At 35.5% G+C, this 17448-nt stretch overlaps 1 protein-coding gene across 10 annotated transcripts in view; it reads left to right on the forward strand.

The window, feature by feature from the left end:
• Positions 1-17448, forward strand: part of ADK (adenosine kinase) — a 481834-nt gene that overhangs the window by 209442 nt on the left and 254944 nt on the right. The window contains exon 1 of one of the 10 annotated variants that reach the window (XM_084997383.1): positions 16020-16147. The exons of the other annotated variants lie outside the window; for them this stretch is intronic. The gene's annotated coding sequence lies outside the window, so the exon portion shown is untranslated. Of the gene's footprint in view, positions 1-16019; positions 16148-17448 lie in introns of those variants that run through there. 10 annotated transcript variants of the gene reach the window in all.

Raw genomic sequence — 17448 nt, forward strand, 5'->3', positions numbered from 1 at the left:
CTAACTTAGCATCCACAACTCTTAATCCTTGGATATTGAGATCATTAGATGGAAATCCTAATACTATTACATAGTTGGGAGAGTTCCCATCGTGGCGCAGTGGTTAACGAATCTGACTAGGAACCATGAGGTTGCAGGTTCGATCCCTGGCCTTGCTCAGTGGGTTAACGATCCAGCGTTGCCATGAGCTGTGGTGTAGGTTGCAAACGCAGCTCGGATCCCCCGTTGCTGTGGCTCTGGTGTAGGCTGGCGGCTACAGCTCCGATTCGACCCCTAGCCTGGTAACCTCCATATGCCGCGAGAGCGGCCCAAGAAATGGCAAAAAGACAAAGAAAAAAACCAAAAAAACGCAAAATTGGGTATTATTTCAAATTTCTGGATTCTAAACCCACACTTAACTCTTCCCGTACCATTTTTGGAAATGGTAGCTTTTCTTTCTAGAAATTCTTTTGATGAATAATATAAGGTTTATATAATTTTAAGTAAATACTTTGTTATCCATCCACTTGGGGAATAATAATTTTCAACATAGGGATACATTCTAGAAAGTTGAAGAATATACAGTTGACCCTTGAATATTTTGGAAGTTAAGGATGCCCACTGTCTGCCTATAGCTTTATGGTGTCCCCGGTTCTTCACTAGCCATGAATTGTGTAGTACTATAGTACTTAACTGTTGAAAAAGAATCTGTATATAAGTGGACCTGTGTTGTTCAGACCCATGTTGTTCAAGGGCCAACTATAATTTATCTGTGAAAACACCGCTCTTGTTTTACTCTGCTTGCAAATGGAAATGTATCTTTTTATTTATCACTTGAACTGAATAACAACAAACCATGTCACAGAAATTTTGCAATTAGAATATTACTTTAGGAGTTCCCATCCTGGCTCAGAGGAAACAAATCTGGACTAGCATCCATGAGGACACAGGTTCGATCCCTGGCCTTGCTCAGTGGGTTAAGGATCTGGTGTTGCCATGAGTTATGGTGTAGGTTGCAGATGTGGCTCGGATCTGGCGTTACTATGGCTGTGGTGTAGGCTGGCAGCTACAGCCATAGCCTAGGGGCCTCCATATGCCATGGGTGCAGCCATAAAAAGACTAAATAAATAAAATATTACTTTATGATACAGAGAAGGTTTTTATGACATGCAGGATAAGCACTTCAAAATATGAAAGCAATTTTGATTTTGATAATTTTATCATTGTTGTATAATATTAATGTAATGTATGAAAAGTATATGAGTTTTCTATATTCTATAACTTTTCTATTATAAAATTATTTCAAAACAAGTTAAAAAATAAAAATATTTTTTCACTGTTTTTTTAATATAATGATCTTTATTTTTTTCCATTATAGCTGGTTTACAGTGTTCTGTCAATTTTCTGTTACACAGCATGGTGACCCAGTTACACATATATGTATAGATTCTTTTTTCTCATATTATCATGCTCTGTCATGTGACTAGATATAGTTCCCAGTGCTACACAAGAGGATCTCATTGTTTATCCATTCCAAAGGCAATGTAACCCCAAGCTCCCAATCCATCCAACTCCCTCCCCCTCCCCCTTCGCAACAACAAAATAAAAAAGAACAAAATAATGCCATTTGCAGCAGCATGGATGGAACTAGAGCCTCTCATACTGAGTGAAGTAAGTCAGAAAGAGAAAGACGAATACCATATGATATCACTTATATCTGGAATCTCATATATGACTGGATTGATCCTTTCCACAGAAAAGAAAATCACAGACTTGGATTATTTCACTGTTTTTTAAAATAAACTTATTAGGAAGAATTTTAGATTCACAGAAAAGTTTTGAAATAGTATAGAAAGTTCTTACATAGGAGTTCCCATCACGATACAGTGGAAAGGAATCCAACTAGGAACCATGAGGTTGCGGGTTTGATCCCTGGCCTTGCTCAGTGGATTAAGGATCTGGCGTTGCCGTGAGCTGTGGTGTAGGTTGCAGATGTGACTCGGATCTGGCATTGCTGTGGTTGTGGTGTAGGCCAGCAGCTGTAGCTCCTTAGCCTGGGAATCTCCATATGCTGTGCCATGGGTGCAGCCCTAAAAATGACAAAAAAAAAAAAAAGAAAGTTCTTATGTAATTCTCACCCAGTTTCCCCTCACTGTTAATGTATTAAAGAAAAATATCATTTTCAGTATACATTTAGTAACCGATTATGTTTAGTAATGCTTCATTCTAAATCTACATATAAGCTTTACCTTGGATTATCAATTTTAATACTTTTTTGTTATGGAAGTATTTTATTGATAGTCACTCCTGGTAATATAGTTTAGATAGAAAGCTGACTAATTTTAAAAAAAATTTTTTACAGTTTACATTATAATATTTTAAATTATTATTTCTAGGGTCATATATCTGCAAAATATTATTAAATGCCTTGAGAAATTTTATAGTTTCTGTTTTTAATGACATTTACAAATCTTTCATGCTAAACTGCCAATATAAAGTTTAATAATTCCTACTTCATCAACTTTGTAGCCCTTTAATCTGAAATTTTTACCTTATTCTATAAGAATTAAGATAGAATTATATGTTCTCCTAGAGAAATCATGTCAGTGTGCTATTATCATATTAGTATACTAGTTTACATAAAGCATATTAAAAAGTAATATAAAAGCTAAATTTCCTGAGGCATGCATTTTTTTAAGTTTTTCCATTAAAGTGTAGTTGATTTACAGTGTTGTGCCTATATTTTTTAATTATCCAAAATTTGGTTAAATTTTATACTCATTGAGTCTGTGTATATGTAAGGCCTTTCTCTAGGCATTGTAAGGGACGCAAACATTTCTGAGTCTACATTACTTTCAGTTTCTACTCCAATTCTCAATTCTTTCATGTTTGTTAAAATCTCAGTCTCCCCTACCATCTTACCCTACTCTCAGCAAGCGATTTAATATCCTACTCTGTAAATATAACAGAAATTATCAGATTTCAACGTATTCACTTTCTTTCTCCTTTGCCTTCAAACTTGTTTACATAATTTTGTTCTTTTAATTCTATTCCTGTTTCTTCTTCATTCTCTCAACTGCAAATTGTTAGCTTTTCCCCCTTCTCTTCACTGCCAAATGTTTAGCCAGAGTAGTTTACATTCATTACCACCACTGCTTCACTGCTCACTTTCTTTATTGACTAACTACGGTGTGGGGTCTCAATCTTATCTCTCTTTTGGAGACTTTGTTATTGTTGTTGCAAAAATTACTAATAATAGGAGTTCCCATCATGGCTCAGCGGAAAGGAATCCAACTAGGAACCATGTGGTTGTGGGTTCAATCCCTGGCCACGCTCAGTGGGTTAAGAATCTGGCGTTGCTGTGAGCTGTGATGTAGGTTGCAGACATGGCTCGGATCTTGTGTTGCTGTGGCTGTGGCATAGGCCGGCAGCTGTAGCTCTGTTTAGACCCCTAGCCTGGGAACCTCCATATGGTGCGAGTGCAGCCCTAAAAAAAAAGCAAAAAAAAAAAAAAAAAATTACTAATAATATAATTGCCAAACCTAGTAACAGTTTAAAAATCTGGATTCTAATTGACCCACTTGAGGTTATTTCATTTGTTGATTACTTCCTCAGTTTTAAAACTTTCTTCCTTTGCTTTCAGGACAGATGTCACTCTTTCTTTGTTCTTGCTAACTCTTTGAATCATCCTATCTCTGTACACTTTACTTGCTTTTCTTTCTCTTGTCAATTTCTTATTGTTGTTTCTAATCTGTAAGTCATAAAGATTAAAGTACATAAAATGCAAAAAAAAGTGGCAAACATCATAAACAAAAAAGAAAGGCAAGAAAATATTTTCTAGATGTATCAGGCAAAAAGAGTTAATGTCTCTAAAACGTGAAGAGATTCTTGGAATCTTGGTCACATTAAAGAAGGACTAACCCAACTGAAAAAGTAAACAAGGGATATGATGACTAATTCAGTTCTCATAAGAAATATGAATTGCTCATAAGTAAATGAAAAGCTCCTCAATGTAATTAACAGTAAAAACTTCAGGTTAAAATAAAAGTCGCCATATTTGCATATCACTTTTTTGAAAATAAACTATTTAGAATTCAGCGTTAGGGAGCTTGAAAAGCAAAGGACACTTTTATACCCTTCTGTATGTTCATGAAAACATACAGAGTAATTTGGCAGTATTTTTACAAATTTAATATGCACATGATTTTTGACTCAGTAATGCCTAGTTTAGGAATCCTGTAGTAGTAGTTAGGTGTGTGCATAAGTAATATGTAAAAATATATTCAGAGAGTATTTAAAATAAAGCCACTGAAGACAATCATTCAGCAGTAGGGGAAAATTACAGTCATTATGATGTATCTTTGTATTGAATGCTAACCCTCCCATGATGAAAAATTGTAATACCACTAGAATATCAGTTATATATTAAATCTGTATATTTATAAATCCATTGAGGAGTTCCCATCATGGCTCAGTGGTTAACGAATCTGACTAAGAACAATGAGGTTGTCGGTTTGATCCCTGGCCTTGCTCAGTGGGTTAAGGATCCGGCATTTCTATGCGCTGTGGTGTAGGTTGCAGACGCTGCTCAGATCCCACGTTGCTGTGGCTGTGGTGTAGGCCAGTGGCTATAGCTCCTATTAGAGCCCTAGCTTGGGAACCTCCTTATGCCATGGGAGCAGCCCTAGAAAAGGCAAAAAAAAAAAAAAAAAAAAAAAAGATAATAATAAATAAAAATCCATTGATAAGACAAAAGTTAATTTTAAGACCACAAAATTTTTTCTCTCATTTTTTTCTGGAAGTTTAATAGTTTCAGATTTTACATTTAGATATATGATTTATTCTGAACTCTTTATGGTATGAGGAATGGATGGAAATTTTTGGTTTTGTATATGACTAATAAATCTAACACCATTTGTTGAGCACAGCTGCTTTGGTATATAGTCTGGCAATTCCTCAAAAGACTAGAGGTACCACATGACTCAGCAATTCTAGGTATATACCCAAGAGAGATGAAAACATGTCTTAACATAAAAAGTCATTCATGAATATTCATAGCAGTATTATTTGTAATAGCAAAAATATGGTTAAAAACTCAAATATCCATCAGCTAAGGAATGGATAAACAAAATATGAATGAAGTGTCTATACCATAGAATATTCACAAAGGAACAATGAAATACTAATTCATGTCAAAATATGAACGCATCTTGAAAACATTGTGATAAGTGAAAAAAGTCACTCATAAATGCCGCATATTTTATTATTTCATTTTCCTGAAATGTCCTGAATACACATATTTATAGTGACAGAAAATACAATAGTTGTTTCCTGGGATTTGTGGGAATGGGGGCTTTAGAGTATGATAGCTTAGTGATGAGAGGGGGGTCTTGAGGTGTTGAAAATGCTCTAAAATTTATGTGGTAATGTTTGCACAACTCTGTGAGTATACTGAACATCCTTGAATTGTTCACGTTAAAAGTGAATTGTATGTATGAGACTATATCTCAACAAAACTGTTATGTTATAAAATAAGAAGTATATATCCATCCATCTCTCTAACACTTCAGGTAGAAATTTTCCATACATGACTTTTACTATGATGCAGTCATTAGTAAAGTTTTTGTTCATTAAACTATGCAGATCTTCCAAATGTAAAATGTCTCATTTATTGTTATCACTACCAGCCTCTAGAAAAGTCTTTTATGTACTAGGATTCTCACTGTGGTGATGAAATTCACATAATTACAATTTTCAGTTGATAGCTCAAATTTTATTATTAGTGATGAATCCTGACAGTTATTGTTTTTAAGTGACAGACTTACTTTTTTCATTTTTAAGAAAATATCTGCCAAACACTGAAGTTTGAATAACTATCATTTGTCTTTCCATCATTATTTCAAATAAAAATAATTTTCCATAAAGAAAGCAGTTAGTTCATGTAGAAATACAACAGCACATGTGTTTTTTCTCAGGAAACCATTTTACTTCATTCATACTTCCAAATTTCTCACACAGAGTATTAAAAAGATGAGTGTTTAAAAGTTGATGTTTAATAAAAATCAGTGGTTTTTGCTGTTTCAAAAGATTCTTAAATTTTTTATCTTAATTTTTTTCTTCCAGTTTTATTGAGATATGATTACCACATAGCACTGTATAAATTTATGTTGTGCAGCATAGTGGTTTCACTTACAGACATCATGAAATGATTATTACAGTAAGGTTAGTGAACAGCCATCATCTCATATAAATACTAATAGGAAAAACAAAGTAATGGTTTCCTTTTAAGAGAAATCTTAGGATTTATTATCTTAACTTTTACATCTAACATATAGCAGTGTTAATTTTATTAATCATGTTATATATTCTGTCTCTAGTATTTATTTAACTTATAGCAACAAGTTTTTACCTTTAACTACCTTCATCCTTTCCTCCCCACCCCACCCTCCTACTTCTGGCAACCACAAATCTGATCTCCTTTACTATGAGTTTATTTATTTATTTATTTATTTCAGAGTATTATACTACAACACTGTTAGTTCCTGGTGCTCAACATTTTGATTCATTGTTTCCACACATTACAAAATGACTACCATAAGTCTAATTAGCATCTGTCCCCATAAAGAGATATTGTTGAATATATTCCCCATCCTGTACTTACATATATTGGTATCTTTTTTTATATGAGCACGGGGTTGTGAAGAATTCATTGACTACCTTTAAATGGTTTCACTGCCATTATTTGTCTTAGGTACCAGTAGTTTTACCCATCATTGAATTTACACTTGGAAAGCAAATGTCAATACAGCGAAAAATGCAAATAACATCTTAATATATCTGAAAATTAAATTGACTTTGTGGACCCCCTGACAAGATTTCAGGGTCTTCCAGGGGTCTTCAGAACTCTTCTTCAAGAATAGCTAACTCGGTGCTTTTTCTTTATTCCTGACCTCTTTGTGGAAGTACAAACTTGTATTTCCAGTGTTCCAGTAGACAGTCTACACAAAATCCTCATAATTCCGTATGTACAAACTCACCATCCTATAGCTTTTCAAATTGTACTTCACCCTATGTTATTATATAGTTTTTCCCTATTAATGGCATACCCATCAATCAGTCATCCAATTGGAGACATTATAGTCATACTCAGCATAAACTCTTTTTCATCTGCCTTACCTAATCAGTCCCAAGTCTTATCCTTTTTTCCTCCAACAAAACACATCTTGCATCTTTTTCCTGCTTTCCTGAGAATTCTCAAGGGTCAGATCCTTGTCTCTTTCCTGTAATACTCATGGCCAGGTAATTGGACTTCCTGTATCCTGTCCTGCTCATCCTGTTCTTTTTGTCAATTGTGAAGTATCTTAGATTTTACCCTACTTGCAAGTTAATAAATTAGCCTTCTTAGATGTTGTCAGAAGACAAGAGCCTCCTGGGCCTGAAACAAAAGAGTTTTTTAACTTAAGGCACAGCAAGTAGTGTGAGTTTCATATTCTCGTTGGTCCTGTTTGACTCCTCAGCACGCAGGGACAGTATGGAAGCTGACGGAGGTGGAAGCCTTGTTCACGGATTTTGCATCACAATTGAGGAACCTGAATTTATGGAAACTCCAATCTTCAAGGTGCTTCATGGAAACTTGACAAACCTCTACCCTTACTCAAAGCCACTGTCTTTTTCTTTCAAGACTGTTTGCTGTATAATCATCCTTAAAAAGAGAACAAAATCTAATAGAGACCTACAGAGACATGATAGACCCATGAAGAATTGTTTCTCAACATTTTTTTGGTTAGTTTTCTGAATATTGTTCCCAAAATTATCTTTCTAAAATACATTTTTAGCATCTAACTCACTGTTCCCAGACTGCTGGTCCTTAAAATATGCTATTATAGACCCCATGTTTTACTAATCCCCTCAGTAAGCTGTGAACCCCTCTGTGTTCTTGTACTTTCTGTGTATAATTCACTTTTGTTTTTCTTGTTCTCAACCTGGTAAAATCTTCAGCCTTCAAGAACCACCTTATTTGTCATTTTCTTCTTGACTTTTTCGTTACTCCTCAAACTTCTTGATGCTCTCACAATGTATTTTGTGTCTATCTCCGTTATGACACTCATTGTATTTTGTTTCCATGCTGCCACCTCCACTAGGCTGAGAATCTTTCAAGGTCTTAATTTGAGATTAAATTTGCTCACAGAGTACTTAAGACATAAAAAGAGCTTAATAGGAATTTATTGGATTAATGAGTGTATAATTTCAGGGTGGGTGCCCAGTAACATTTTTATTTTAATGATGATATAATTGAGCTCATATAAGTGACCTACTAATAAGATTTTCCTTACAATCTCTGCATGTAAATCTTTTTCCTAAAAAAGCATTTTAATTATCTGATGTTCCTGTGCAAAACATTATATATACATATATACATATACACACACACATATATATAAACATATAGTCTATTGCTATTGAATATTTCATTGTAAGAATAGATACAGGTAGGCTAAAGTATGGGCCCATCAGATATATGGATATGCCAAGGGAATTTTCCTTTGATTCACCTGGTCTCACAGATCTGCCCTTGGGACTGTAATACACTTGTTATCACTTACTTACACTAGGGTGGACAGGCTGAAAGTTAAAATCTCTTATTCTAGTCAATCAGGAGGGTTCAGAATTGCATACGGCCTCGAAGTATGATGATAATGGAAAGGGTGGCTTCTGGAAAGACCTATGGCACCCTCACTCTGAACAGAAAGTAGCATCAACAGTGGCATCCTTGGAGTTCCCATTGTGGCTCAGTGGTTAACGAACCCAGCTAGCATACATGAAGAGGTAGGTTCGATCCCTGGCCTCTCTTAGTGGGTTTAGGATCCAGCGTTGCCCTGAGCTGTGGTGTAGGTCGCAGACATGGCTCGGATCCCACATTGCTGTGGCTGTGGTGTAGGCTGGCAGCTATAGCTCCGATTTGACCCCTTAGCTTGGGAATCTCCATATGCCACAGGTGCAGCCCTAAAAAAGACAAATGGCACACACACACACACACACATATACACACACACACACAAAACCAGTGGCATCCTTAATGTAGATCTGAAAGCCAGTGAAGATTTCTCTTGTTTTTGAAAAGCGCTGCTGATTCTTACTGTGTGCTCCCTCCTCATATTTTAAATGCTTGTATTCTATACCTCTATTAAATGTATATCTAATTATTGCCCATGTATATGTGCATCACACTATATTTTTTGTATATTTTTTCTTACTGATTTTTGAGAGTGCTTTGAAATATTAAGGATATTGACCTCTCCCCACCCCCTGTCACATGCATGCATTTCTTTTTTTTTTTTTTTTTTTTTTTTTTTTTGTCTTTTGTCTTTTTGTTGTTGTTGTTGTTGTTGTTGTTGCTATTTCTTGGGCCGCTCCCGCGGCATATGGAGGTTCCCAGGCTAGGGGTTGGATCGGAGCTGTAGCCACCGGCCTACGCCAGAGCCACAACAACTGGGGATCCGAGCCGCGTCTGCAACCTACACCGCAGCTCACGGCAACGCCGGATTGTTAACCCACTGAGCAAGGGCAGGGATCGAACCCGCAACCTCATGGTTCCTAGTCGGATTTGTTAACCACTGCGCCACGACGGGAACTCCCGCATGCATTTCTTTTCTTCTGTGTAATGATCTTACATTTATATCTAGTCAAGGTAGCAGTTTTTTCCTTTGTAGTACTAGGCGTTCATGCCATAATTAGAAAATCTGTCTTTGTAGTAAAATTATCTCTTAAGTACCTGAATTTTCTATCTTCCTGATTTTATTTTTTATACTTTTTGGTTAAAGTATGAGGGGATATAGTTATACCAACCCCCCAAAGGCTATATACTTATCCTAGCTCAGTGTACTGAATACTTCTTTCCCAACTCAGTGAAATGTCATATGTATACTTACTGTGTTGCCATTGGTACATGAGTCTGTGTTTGAAATCTTTCTCTCCTGCATTGTTTTTTTGTTTGTTTGTTTGTTTGTTTTTCTGTGTCAGTACCAAATGGTTCCAATTACAGTTGCCAAATAATACATTTTAATACCTGGTAGTAAATCCTCCCCTCTCCCCATTATTATTACTTATCTTTTTCAGAGTGTACTTTCCTGTTATCCTCTCAAGTAAATTTAAGGACCATACCAATATTTTCAAAATATAACACTGAGATATACAAGTTCGTTGCGGAGAAATAATGTTTGTATAATAAAATTTTTTAGAGTAAATGTCTTTTTTGTCCTACTTCAAGATTGTCATTTTGATTTCCCATTTTGTGTACATATTTATATTTCTAACATTTTTATTATAGAAAAAATTCAAACCTACACAGAAGTAGAGAGAAGAGTATAATGATCCCCATGTACCCATTATGTATCTTCAGTGATTATTGGTATTTTACCAGACTTGTTTTATCTTTCTCCTATAAAGCAAATCCTAAGTTTCTTGTCGTTTTATAAATCCTTCAGTTTCTCTCTCCAAGAATGGCACTTTTAAAAACAATAATACCATACTATACTTTAAAATACTAATTTTTCTTTTTCTTTTTTGTCTTTTTGCCTTTTTAAGAGCCGCTCCCATGGCATATGGAGATTCCCAGGCTTGGGGTCGAATCGGAGCTGTAGCTGCCTTCCTATACCACAGCCACAGCAACATGGGATCCGAGCCACATCTGTGACCTACACCACAGCTCACGGCAATGCCGGTTCCTTAATCCACTGAGCGAGGCCAGGAATCAAACCTGCAACCTCATGGTTCCTAGTCAGATTCGTTAGCCACTGAGCCATGACGGGAACTCCTTAAAATGTTAATTTCTCAATGTTATTTAATATCTAATTCAGATTCAAATTTTAGTAATCATTAAAAATCTATTCGTGATAGGTTTATTTGAATCAGAATCTAAGCAATAATTTAAACACTGTATTTATAACATATCTTGTACTTAGCAGTTATCCTGCTTTTTTTTTAAAGAGTCATTGAATTTTTTTTTTCTGTAAAGAGCAACTGGGTTATTTTTACTGTATAGACTGTCTCACTTTCTGGATTTGGTCCATTGCTTCATATTTATATATTTCTCTGTTGTTAGGTCTAAAGTTTTAGTTGGATACAGATTTGTTCCTTCAAGCAAGTATCTTAAAAGTGCTCTTCTATAATTTCTATTGTATCTCCTTGGTAATCCATTATATCTGGTTGTTCCAGTTTTAGCGATACTCAGGTTAATCAGTGAGTACAAGTTTGGTTTTTTTCTTGCCCCCATTATAGATAGAATTTTCCCCCTTTTTTGGTTTGTTTTAATATTTTTTCCAGTTTTATTATATTATGATTGACCTCTATCAGAGTTTGAGTTTCAGGTGTACAGTATAGAAGTCTGACTTAGGGATATTAAAAATTTCAGTTATTAGTTTATGTGATGAAATTATTACCACAGTGAATTTAGTGAATATCCATTGCCTTATATAGGTACAATAAAAAGAAATGGAAAACCAGAAAACAGAAACAATTCTTGTGATGAGAACTGTTTGAATTTCTCTCTTAACTTTCATATATTTCATTTAGAAATGGTAACTATAGTCATCGTGTTGTACATCTCTTTATTATTTTTATAATAGATTATTATTAATATTTGAGAAGGTTTTTAAAGCACATGAAAGTCTTATCAAACTTTCTTTACTATTTCTATGAATTTCCCTTTTTCAGATTGTGACATACATATTTTCACCTTTCAAAATATATATATATGTATATTTTTTTGGTCATACCCATGGCATGTGGAAGTTCTGGGTTCAGAGATTGAACCCACGCCACAGCAGTGACAATGCTGCCTTGTTACCCTAGGCCACCTGGTAACTCCATCACCTTTCAATATTTTTAATGCTTTGTTTAATTTTAGAATATTATTTTACTGACTATACACTGTTAATGACAGTAAAAACTTGTATCCTTCAGTATTAGTAGCTATTATTTTTAAAGTACTGTTTTATTCTGTTTTATTCTTGTACGGTAAACAAATACGTTGTTTTAGTAATATGCAATGATATCAAGTTAAATTTTTGGTATATATTGATCTGCTCATTAGATACAATTAATTGAATACCTGCTAGGTATCTATTTTGTGTCAAATGCTAGGAATGCATTAATGAGTAAAACAAATATTCTTACCTTCCTGTAGCTCATATTTTGGTGGAGGGGAGAAATGCAATAAAATACAATTACAATAATAATGTAATATGTAAGTGTTGATCTAAATTAGATATTTTTCTACAAAAAGGAGTTTATTCAGGATCAACAAAGAATTGCAGCTGAGGTCTACCACCTTGTCCCTGCACTGTAAAGAGGGAATGACTTTTAAAGAGTTGAAAAAGAAGTTGGAGAGGGCTATAGTAAAGGAAGAGTACGTTGGAGGAACTGAGAGGTCAAAGTTAGTGGCTTTTTGTTGAAGGATGGAATGTTGACAGCCTCTCATTGGCTGAGCTTTTGCTAAGGAAGAAAACAGTCTTCTTCCTGTTGGGCTCTGTTATCTGAGTGGAGGAGAGCTCATCCTACCGGCCTCCAGACTCTATTTTAATTAAGTTTTCTGTTTATTAAATTTTACATAAGCAAAGTAGAAGGTGATAAAGAATAGAGATAGGAATTCCTGTCGTGGCTCAGTGGTTAACAAATCCAACTAGGAACCATGAGGTTGCGCGTTCGATCCCTGGCCTTGCTCAGTGGGTTAACAATCCCGCGTTGCCGTGAGCTGTGGTGTAGGTTGCAGATGCAGCTCGGATCCCGCGTTGCTGTGGCTCTGGCGTAGGCTGGCGGCTAGAGCTCTGATTCGACCCCTAGCCTGGGAACCTCCATATGCTGCGGGAGCAGCCCCAGAAATGGCAAAAAGACAAAAAAAAAAAAAAGAGAGAGAGAGAGAGAGAGAGATAAAAGGTAGAAGAGTATGGCATTGCAAATGTTAGAACAAAAGGAGCATTTTACAATATTACATAGAGTGTATGGAATAGTTTTGTTGAAAAGGTAAAATCTGAGTATAGACTCTTGAGATGTAAGAACAGCTGTCTGGCTCTCAGGGGAAGTCCAGTAGAGGTAGATGTAGTAGAGGTCAGCAATTGCTACGGGAGAGCATGCTTGACCTGTTTCAAAAGCCTGCAAAGAGTGTGGTTGGAGCAGGATATGAGGAGTAGCAGGAGATAAGGTTAGAGAGGCAGCAGGAAGTAAAGAAGAGTGTCTTGACTCTATAGAGCCTCATAGACTAATATAAGCGTTTTTGCTTCTTACCATCTGGAGAGCATTGCAGGGTTTTGAGCAAAGGAATGACTTTTGCTGATTTATGTTTTAAAGGGAAAATGCCAAGATCGGAGGCAAGGAGGTTAGGAAACTCTTTCGACAATCCAGACAAGAGATTATGGTAATGTAGATGGGTGGTAGCAGTGGAATTAATGAAAGTTGTTGGGGAAAAAAGTAGTTAAAATCTGGATCAAACCAACCAATAAGTTTTTCCAGAGGATTGGAGGTGGGGTGTGAGTAATACCCTCCTAACTCATTTCTTTATTGCCTCTCTGTTTATGTTCAGGATAAAGATTATTTTATATACAATAGCAAAATTGATCCTCATTTCAATTTAATAATTTGTCTCTGTTGTTTAAAACCTTTTGCTGGTGTTTTGTTGCACCCTACATAAAATTTATTCTCCTTACCATAGCCACTAAGGTGTCCATAATCTGGAACCTACGTATTTGTCAAAACATAGCTACTATGACATTTTTTTTTTCAATTTTTTTGAGTATATGCCAATCTCTTCCTTATCTTTTGAAGCTTTGTATTTGCTCCTCTTTCCATTTGGAAGTCCCCAACTCGCAAACTCCTTTTTTTGCCTGTTTAGCTTATTTTGCATATTTTACTTTTTGACTTAAGGTTTCTTAGACAGGCCTTTTTAAAGTAGACTGTTTCCATGCATTTCTCTCTCACCCCATTGTTTTTAGCCATTTTTTCCCTTCATGGCATTACTTATAATCATTTTATTTCTTTGTTTAATGTTTTTACTTTTTGCTTTGTATTTGTTTGGGTTTTTTTTTTGTTTGTTTTTTTCTTTGTTTGTTTTGTTTGGGATCTCCATGAGACAGGGACCATGTCTTATTCATCTTTGCATTACAGTGCTACCCTGGTATCTGGCCCATAGAATTATTCAGTAGGTGGTTTTAGATTGGATCAAGTGACTAAATTAATGAACAAATGAATAAACAGCATATTTACTTTATATGTCAGAGTAGCCACCTATACTTATAGGTGGCATATAAAGCCACCTATACTTTATATGCCAGGGTAGCCATTATAACTAACTTAGATTTTCAGTCAGTCTTGTTATTTTGATACTCAGCTTCTTAATCAGCCATTGCATATTGCTAGTTGGAAGATGATCATACGTGATTCTTCATCACTAAAAGAAAAATTTCCCATTGAAATTCATTTCATTATTAACACCCAAGCAAATCCTTATGTTTCAGAAGATAACTATAGTAATATAGTTATATTACCTGTTACAGAGATGTGTCAAAGGAAATGTGGAACAGTAGCTTTAAAGATGTCCCCTACCCCCACTGCATTTTTCCCTTGAAGCTATTATCCTAAAGGAAGAAGGGAAAAAAAGAGAAATCTATGGTGTGAGTTCAAGTTTACTACTCTAAGTGTTTAAGAAAGGTCCCTGTTACCATGACAACAAATGCATGAATTTCAAGTGGAAAATTTTCAGCATATGGAACTGATAAAATTGTAGCATCTCTATTCTCTTAGTATAGCATTGCTCTTTGTCAAGTTAAAAAAACTCTGAAATACCCTGTTTAAATTAATTTTTAAATGTTCCTATAATACTATTTTAAAGTCATTTATTGTGACATAAAATTATACCAAAAGAATATACCTCTCATAGATCTGTCATGCAGAAAGTTAAGCATTTGATTTGACATTAAAAATTACTTTTCTAATCTGTACTGGATCTTTGCTTAAATGGTAAATAGTTTAATGTATTGGAAGTTTTTGACAATAGAAAATGACCTGCCACTTTATAGATTCCCTTGCCTTAAATGCTTTCTAACTCCAGTGGAGGAAAGCTGTTAAGCTTTAAGTGCTCTGTCATATTTGCAGGCTTTTATAGTCGAAGAGAACAGCAGTGAGCAATGATGATGGAAAACGATGGCAGGTAGACTTAAAACACCATAAAGCACAGACGATTGTGTGTAATGCCTTGAATTGAATCCTTTTTGAATGAAATGATCAGCCATATGTGCCACCCTTATGGACCCTGTAAGAAGAGGAGAAGAAGTGTGCCCTAATGCTAACTGTGCATGAAATTGCAGTGTTAGGAGATATTGACCAGATGTTTCAATCTCAACAAATAGCTTGTTATGTGACTGAGTGAAAATATCTTTGCTGCTTTGATCACATACACCTTGAAGGAAGGGGTAATTTAATAGAAGCTGTCATAGTTCATCATTGTCAATAAACTTTGACTTGACCTTTGCCTTATGTTTTTGATGTTGCTTCTGATAAGTGTTGATGGGCAGATGTTTACTGCCTTGAGGGATTTTTCTTTTTATAACGTGCATGCTAGAAATAGGAAAGGAAAAGGATTTTTCTCAGTTCTTCTCTTGCTCTTTGGTTATTAGCTGGCATATTTCTCTGTGGATTTTGTAGAATTTCTGAGTGAATGCATCTGAGTGACATTTTTACCTTTAAAGATCCACTGTGATTTTTCTCTACAGGTTTTTTATTCTCCTCATCTCTCTGTCCAGGTTTTAATTGGCCACTACAGAAGTCTATTGTGATTTTTTTTTTTCTTTTTTGTATATGGTACATTCTGGTTTTGGGGGGGTTTTTGGATTTTTTTTTTTTTTTTTAAGCTTGAAGTGACATATCTCTTAGAAAATCACCATAATTTCCTGACTTTTCAATTGAAAACAATGATAGCTGGAGAGATTAAGTTACTTACACAAGGTCACGTGGTTATTACTCTTTTTTCAGGCTAGCTGTACATCTGAGATCTGATGGTACTTTCTTTACTTCCCTTTATTTCCTCAAGTCTAGAGTAGTGATTGAGAGTATACCTTCTAAACTTATACAGACTTGAGCAGGCTGCTGACCTACTTTCCTCATCTGTGAAATTGGAATAGTAAGTATTCTCATCCTGTTTGGTGGCTCAGATTAGTTGAGATAACATTGCAGGTAAAGGATTAGCATATTAACTTTACCAACCTAAAGTAAGTACTTACTAGTTTAGTTCTTAATTATGTTGTTTCTAACTCATCTTTGGTTAATTGTAGTGTTTTTTATCTGAAGCTTTGGTTTTATATTTGGTTTTTAGTGCAATTTTTCATAAGATGTTCATGGAAAGTATTTGGATTATATGGGGAAAGTTACAGTGATTTTAGAAATTATTTTTAAGTTATGGTAAATATATAGAGAAACAAAATTTCCTTTAAACTAGAGCAGCCATTGTTACCATCTTCTTTAATTTGAAGTTTCTTGAGAATCATAGGGGAGGAAAAAGATTTCCTCTACTTTCTTAGTGTCCCTGGCTGGGTCTGAAAATTAAAGAAAACATACACATTTATTTAATAAAGGTTTTATGTGACATGGGAGGCTTCTTACGGAAATGGAGACCCAAAGGAACAGTTTGACCTGAGTATTTTTATGCTAGATTTGATGAAGTAAGGGAAATTTTAGAGAAATATGATAGGTCAGAAAGTATGAGGCAAGTGTTAACTGGGGGAAACGTAGTAAGATTTTGTTAGGATTCTTCTCAGCGTCCCTATTTTGGAGATAAAGCTGATCTTTTCCTCTGAATGCGAGGAGGACAGCTCTCACATGAGGATTTTATGTCCTATTTCAGGGCAGAAGGAGAGGGGCGGTCAGAGTGACCTTCCCGGTTCAGCAATTTTCTCACACTCCTTCAGCCAGTATGCCATAATTAGGAGTAGTGTGTCCTAAACCCTCGCAGGAGTTCCCATCCTGGTGCAGTGTAAATGAATCCGACTAGGAACCATGAGGTTGCGGGTTCAATCCCTGACCTTGCTCAGTGGATTAAGGATCCGGCGTTGCCATGAGCTATGGTGTAGGTCGCAGACGTGGCTCTGATCTGGCGTTGCTATGGCTGTGGTGTAGGCTGGCAGCTACAGCTCTGATTCAACCCCTAGCCTGGGAACCTCCGTATGCCATGCGTGCGACCCTGAAAAGACAAAAGAAAAAAAAGCTAAATCCCCTCAGCATATTGCCATACATGTTTACAACATCGTTTCACTATGTAAGGGAATTTCACAATTTCGCTTCATATCTGGGAAATGCTATATTGAATTCTGTTTTTGAAAATATTTTCCAGAAGTTATTTGTTTTTGTTTTCTTTTTTGGGTTTGTTTGTTTTTTAAGGTCTAGTGTACCCTTAGGAGATCTCTTTATTTCACCCTAAAAAGTAAG

The sequence above is a fragment of the Sus scrofa genome, chromosome 14 (genome assembly GCF_054392235.1).
Source record: "Sus scrofa isolate SSC_HxYL_T2T_F1_AM1 chromosome 14, Sscrofa_HxYL_maternal_Yorkshire_Landrace_v2.0, whole genome shotgun sequence".
Lineage (NCBI taxonomy): Eukaryota > Metazoa > Chordata > Mammalia > Artiodactyla > Suidae > Sus > Sus scrofa.